Raw genomic sequence first — 7929 nt, 5'->3', positions numbered from 1 at the left:
ATAGGGTTAGGGGCTTTAAATATGAAAAATTTTGTCTAATTTAGGATCTTTTCCAAAAATTCCCTGGCACCAAGCTTCCAAACCCTCTGAGATTTCGTGTGAGCACTCTTGGAGAGTTTTCCCATCTTCCCTGACCAGATCCCGGCGTCCTAGGCTCGCTGGCGGCGAGAAATCCGGCAAAACCGAAGCCAAATACCTTTCGGGACTCTTACCATTCGATCCAAGGAGATTCGGAGCTAGAGCTCATGAGAGAAATTGTCCTTGGAGATTCCACGAGTCTAACGAGCCCAGGATCATCCAAATCCATCATGTGGATTGAGGTATAACATGAACCCTAGTATAGAGCACTTAGGATTAATTAGCGTCGTCATTAGTGAATATTAATTCAAATAAAATATCCCCCATGAATGCTCTTCACTAGTAGAGGCCATGTATAAAATTTCATTGTATTTGATCCAGCCGATCAAGAGAAATCTCCATATTATCGTTTAGGGCTTCAGATCACCCTGAACTCGTGCCCTCGGCGATCTGAGCCATCGATCCTGCGGTTAACGGCCAGGATTTGGCCATGCCCCACGGTCACCCGACCGCTGGAGGTCATCCGCTGGACCGGGTGTTTGTATGACTCGATCCAGACCGTGGATCTTATATGATGCGTGATCCAACGGTCCGTGATCGATGCTGAGCTAGATAAGTGGACCACTGCCTCCGGGACCGCGGGAACCAGCCATCTCGCGCCACATGTCTCGCAGTTGATCACCGCCGCCAATCATCCCATGATCATGCGGCCAATGATTACTGGCTGCACAATCATTGGTCGCGGTCAGCGGAACTAGTGAAAGCGCGCCACGTTGCCCGCCGCCGAATTTTTAATTTTAAAAATTGATTTTAAATTTATTTTAATCTAAATTTCTTTAAAAAATCGCCAAAAATCCAATTCTCGTCCATTTTTCACGTACAATATATCGAATAGCTCGATTTTTCATCCTCTTCAATTTAAAATTACTTTCGTTTAGAAATATTAAGTTTATTTTTTATTATTTTTGAAACAGTAAAAAAAACCTATTTATTATTATTATTATTATTATTTAAATAATTAATTTAATATAATTATTTTTATATTATTATTTAATGATAGTTATTTGTTATAATTAGTAATGTTTCAAATTGTTAGTTTACTATTATTTATTATTATTCATTATTAAAAAATTATAATATATGTAATTTGTTATATTTTTGGACTAGTTTTATTTCTAATATTATAATTATTTTAAATTAGTCATTATTATTATATTATTATTATTATTTATATGTAGTATTTGAATTTCAAGATTTTTTTTATTTTAGCATTAATTTTATAAAATATTTATTTAAATGATAATCATTTAAAAATTATTTCAAAATACCCTTTTAATGTTTTAAACTTCAAAAATTCAAAACTTTTCCGTTTTAAATCGGATTTTGGCGCGCAACCCCTTGAAATTTTAGAAAAATGCCTACTTTATTTTAAAATTATTTTTAGAACCTAATCCTTGCTGTCTGGATAGATTTCTGTCTTAGATTGCTATTTTAAGTATTTTCTCTATTATTTAAATATTAATATTATATTTTTTTGAAATTACAATTATTTCAAATCATTTTTGAAACCTTGATTGGGTGATCAGCGGGTCTCCCTTATATGTATTTATTACAAATTGAATCTATTTTTAATTACATTATTTCCAAAAGTTCATATATTTGTAAGTATTTTTAAAAATATTTTAAAAATTATTTATATATTAAAATCTCCTAATTTTGGGGGACCCACTACAAGAAATTTTAAACATAGATCCTACTTGTGAAGAGCAATCATGGGGAGTGGATTAGTGTATGGTTGAGTTCAATCATTCACTAATCCCTTATTAGTTTTTATTATTTTTCGTTTGTCGTAGATTGCATGTGTAGGTCACACTCACGAGCACTTAGCTTAGGCTCTCTAGATCTTATAGAGATATGGTGTGTTTTACTGCTTTTATACTATTTATCCGCCTATGCATTATTACCTTGAGGGTTAGTGAAAACTTTATTTTAAACCCATATAACGTAGTGACATCCTAAAGACAATAATGTAAGACCCGTCTAGCAACTTAGAATTTTCTAGGTTTAGGGTAAATCACTGATTACTGAAAACCTCAACATTTGAACCTAATTGACCATAATAAGTCCAGAATGTTTGTTTATGAATTTTTAGGGCTTGTTAGACCCCTAAGATTAACCAACCCTAATCAACTATTGTTAATAAGGCCGCAAACCTTATTAAAATTATAATAAATACATTTAGGTTAGAAATAATTACCTAATATCTTAATCTAAAATATTAGGAGACCCAAATATAGCCTTTTTACCATAATGACTTTTTGGACCCCCTCAGCCTAGTATCTAGGAGGACCCGGGACTTTCCAAAATTGGCTAATGCAATTTAAACTTCAAATATCATTAACCTAAGTCTTTAAAATGATCAACAAACTAAAATTAACTAAAATCGGACCCTAATCATTAAAACTTTGATTTTAACTAAAACTTCTTTTCTGGCCTATAACAAACTTGAACTGTAGGCAATTTTAACTAACTACCCAAATTAGGATCTATCCAAGCCACACCAGCCATACACACACATAGAATTATTTTCTAGGGCACACATTTTAGACTTAGGCTAGGCAGTGTTATTTCCTTTTCTACTATGTGCCGAGCTTTCCGTGTTTCATTGCATGTTGTTTGAAATTGTTGGGGTGTGTGGCTTACTTTTCCTGCACTCTTGGATATGAGGATGAACGCTAAATCAACCCCTAGGTTGGACAACCCATATATATATATATATAATATATATATATCATATATATATATATTATAATATACTATTCTCCGTGCAGTGGCCATGCTCAGCTAATAAAAAGGGGGGCACCTTATGATTTCTAATATTATCTTATGTAGGTGCTTGTTCAGCCCCCCTAAATAAATGAGGCAAATAAAAAATAATTAATATATAACGCTACAGGTGGACTGCTTAGCCCTCATAATTAAGTGTATAGCATTAATGAGCTGACATTTCAACATAGCATGGCATTGCATTAGTAACCAACTAAATAAAATTTAATTGCATTAGCTAGGAGTATTCTGACCCACATAAGTCCATGACCACTTATGTAAACTCTTTAGATGTCGCGTCTACTTTCTAGAAACTACCTCCACCCATCTTTCATAATTGACTTGATAGCATGGTTTTAAAGCAATTAGGTGGTTAGCTGGCTCCCAACCAGGCTGGGGTAAGTCCAGGTTTGCACTGCATTAGCTAGGACACGGGTCTTTAGTGTTGGTAGAATACTAATCCCAATTTAAATTTAGGATTCGAGGCTACTACATATGTGTCTCGTAGTATGCCTTAAATATAGGTAGATCCCTCCCTTTCAGGGACTATAAATCCAACTTATCTGCGTCACAGGATGACGCCACCTCCATCTCTTCTCTTACGCATGTGATTGATTGCCTGACTTTTTCTCATCCAATTTCTCTTTAGTACCCTAGAGCCTCGAATGCTGGTATGAACCATGCATTGTGATTCAGCCATTTTGGACCTTTCTTCCCTTTGAGTAGGACTTCTTGTCTTACACCCTCAATATGATCCCACTTTAGGAGAGGATAAATGTATGATCCTAATCAGAAGTTTTCTCAGGCTCCCCAGGGATGTAATTAACTACAGGGGCTTGCACCCGTGGGAAACTTGGCCCCACATCTACTAAACCCACTTGAGCTATTGCATCGGGTGGGGAAACCCGTGATTAGGTCGTGTATATTACTACCCATCAAGGTGTGTTAGCGACAGCCTCTATCCTCAATGGTTAGTCGTATGCACGATCCTATCTGTCCTTCCAATTGACCCGTTTCGTGCGGTGTCTCTTCGGAGGTCCACAGGTATAAGCAAAAGAAAAAATAAAATATATATTCATTTATTTGAAATAAATACAACTCAAGATTTGCTATAAAAATATGATTAACCATGCTCTACCACAATAGATTAGATTTTTACTCTTATAAAAGAAGTAGGTTTAAATGTGTTTATTTATTATCCTTTAGCTCTAAGTATATAAAAATTCCAAAAGACGATGTCTCTCAGAAAAAGAAAAAAATTTTTTTTGGATTTAATTATTATATATATATATATATATATATATATATATATATATAATATATATATATATATCAATATAATTGTTATAGCTCTTTGTATTTATACAACTTAATCTAGATACAATCTAGATACTTCTATATTTATATTTGACTCTTACATTTACATGTGTATCTAGGTACATTCTACTTTGTTGCTTTTTTTTACAACAAAGAAAAGGATAGTATGAAACATACACTATAGGAAAATTGCCTACTACTAGTGAATTTTTCCAACAGTTTTCCGATAGACTATTTCTCGATGGCTTTCCTAACATATTTCCTACTAAATACCTGAAAAAATTTTATGCAGATTTTAAAGCGAACCTCTGGCGATGTTTGTTGGCAGCTTTTTCATTGAATTTTAATTCTTATATTTTAAATAAAAAATATGAAATTTAAATACTTTTATCCTTCCAAAAAACAACTTGGGTCTTTGAAATCATACTCACTTTGAATTCCAACATATTTGGGTCGTATGGTCGGTAGGGCAGCTCGGGCAGGCAGCCAGGCTAATGGGCAGGACAATGGGACGTGAAGAGGCAGAGAGTAGCCAAGTGGGCAGCGGACATCCTGGAGCGGATAGGAGGGCGGAGGCAACGATCGAGGAGGCGGAGGGCAGCTAGCAGGTGAGAAGGAAGCATAGCATAGGCCGACATGAAGCAGTGGCAGCGCGGGAGGCCAGCGCTGTGATGCCCCAGAATCTAAATTGAAGAATATTCTTACTTTTAGTAAACAACACCAGAGCTGTCTAATATCAAAAGAATTAAATAATAAAATAAATTCTATTAATTCAAAAACATTAAATTACATCTATATTTATCCAAAAAATTATATACAATACTCAGGATTTATACATGCATATTAATAAATATTCTATCATGAGTACAAAAGAAATATAAAAAGAAACAGAACCTGAAAAATCTGCGCTTGCCCGCTTCACACCCATGTTCGCCTGCCTTAAACCTGAAATAATTTAACCCACATATAATGAGCTTAAAAATTTCAAACTGGTCATCAAGACTATAACTAAATTTCAAAGCATGATAAAAGAGCAATATGCTGTCAATAATCAAATTATAGTAGTTGTATCAATATGATCATTGATATATTGCAGAATAAAATTCACATGAAATAGTAGTATATTTATAAACATAAAAGAACTACAGTACAAATAAGCCAATAAACAATTACAAGTGTCAAATTTATAAAGCCATCGTCTTATCCATAATACTAATTATAAGAATATCTATAAAGTATCAAATCAAAATATCGATAAAGACTATCAAAATCAATCACTATAATAAAATTACATAGGAATTACTCATGATATATATGCTCCTATATCACATGCTTGTATTATTATATGCTTAGAATCATTATTATAAATCAATATATATTTATAATTATATATATATATATATATATATCTAGTTAAATATGTAGCAAAAATAATCTAGCAGCAAGTTAGTATAATAATGTAATAATAGAAATTTGTGGAGTCTTAATAAAATATATAATAAATAGAAAAATGCTTGATCAAAACATTCATTTCAGTAGTCACTCTAAACAAGTAAGAATTCTAGCTATCAGTGTATTTTCAGTGTTAGTGTCAGTATTAGTAAATTATTGTGCTCAATAATAGAGTGACCACTCTTTGTCTATCGCATAGTATGATCTCCTTATAACTCCCAATCAGTGTATCACATGAATTAGTAGAGAATAATATCAAAATATAATATTTAATGGAAAGCCCGTCAACCCACTATCATGTACATGTCAATCAGTCTCCAACCAACAGGTCAACCGTACCTATCTTTACTTGTTTGTTTCACACATGCATATTATTATTATAATATATAATTACTAATTAAAGATCAGCTATTACTCAAGCACATATCCATATACATTTTAATGCATTGCAACAAATAATAAATATAATGACTTAATTAAAAAGATGCCAAATGTATTAATGATAGACAATAAAATCATACTAAGCAAAAAATTAACATTTTTAGAATTGATCAAGTTACCTAATATTGCAATAAAAGATATTCTTAAGCTTTTGTTGAACTAAATCACTATTTTTGACATCAAAATAAATTTTTAAGTAGATAAAAATTGATGTATTTTAACAATCACCTAGTGAAAAATCTTAAATAAATACTCAAAACTTTTATAATCTAAATATCTATAACATACAAAAAGTTATACAGTGAAAGTTTTACCAATACAAATTTATTCATATTATTTTGTAACAAAAATACTTATTTGATCAGAAAAAATATAAAAACATAAAATATTTGAAATAAAAATAATAAGTAAATGTTTTAATAGTGAGACGAGCAATATTTCCAATATGCTTGACGAACAAAAATCGCAGCGTGACCTCCAAATCTCCAATTTTTTCTCTCTTACGTTTTCTCTTAATTTCCTCAAACATCTCTTTGTTGCCAAAAACAATGGAGGAAAAAAGATTTTATAAAAATTCTTTAATGCTTTAAGATATTTATATAATAATAATAATTATAATTATAATTTAATATTTAATTTAATCATTTATTATTAAAATTTAAATAAATCATTTTATGACTTTAAAATTTATAGAAAAATATCCATAAAATAAATTAGTTTATTTAAAAAATATTAGTAAATTTGATTTGTAAAAATGGACGCTAGCTTGTCTGGAATTCTGCACTTGTGACAATATGGTTACAATTTCTCTTATGGATTTTTATCCGTGCCCTTAAAAATTATAACAAATTCATGCATGTAAAATACCCAATCTTAATAATATGGCAAAGATGGCTTGCAATTTGAAGTTATTAACTCCAGAAAAAATTATTTGCTTGGGTCAAAATAAGGGTTATTACAATATATCCACCTTAAGAAAATATTATCCCCGATATTTCCCTTAAGGATTCGGGCATAAAATTAAGAGAAACCAAATATATCAAATCAAAACTCAAATTAAATCAAAATCAACTCAAAACTCATCAAAAATCATATAATCATGCAGTTTATTCTATCACATGTCATTTAATTTTCTATGCAAACTGATGCACCTTAAACTACATAGTCTACTCGACACATAATTAATTCCTATAACTTTGATAACAATCAATTCTTCTGAAAACTATGCTCTAATACCAACTGCGATGCCCTAGAATCTAAATTAGAAGAATTATTCTTATCTTTTAGTAAATAATAATATAGATATCTAATATTATCTATCAGAATTAAATAGTAAAATAAATTCTATAATTTAAAATATTAATATTACATTAAAATTCAATCCTTAAAATCAAATACAATACTTAGGATTTGTACAATCATATTATAACTATTCTTTCATGAGTATAAAAAAAAAAATTTAAAAAAAGAACCTGAAGAATCCTGACCCGCCTCACACCCCTACTCGCCTATCCTGGCCTAAAATTATCTATCCATATATAATGAGCTTAAAAAGCTCAGCAGCTCACCAAAACCTACAATTGAATTCAAAGTATGATAAAGGAGTAATGTGCATGTTAATAGTCAAATCATAGTATTTGTATCCATATGATTATTGAATTAGTATAGAAATAATAAAATTCATATACAATAGTAATAGAATCCATGAACAATAAAGCACTACATTATAAAAGCCAATAAAATGGTAAACTAGTATAAAAATTAAATCTATAAAGTAATCATCATATATGTAATACCAATAATTATAAAAATAGT

The sequence above is a fragment of the Dendrobium catenatum genome, unplaced genomic scaffold (genome assembly GCF_001605985.2).
Source record: "Dendrobium catenatum unplaced genomic scaffold, ASM160598v2 fragScaff_scaffold_1056, whole genome shotgun sequence".
Taxonomy (NCBI): Eukaryota; Viridiplantae; Streptophyta; class Magnoliopsida; order Asparagales; family Orchidaceae; genus Dendrobium; species Dendrobium catenatum.
The sequence above is the reverse complement of the archived record's forward strand: the minus strand, read 5'-3'. Positions refer to the sequence as shown.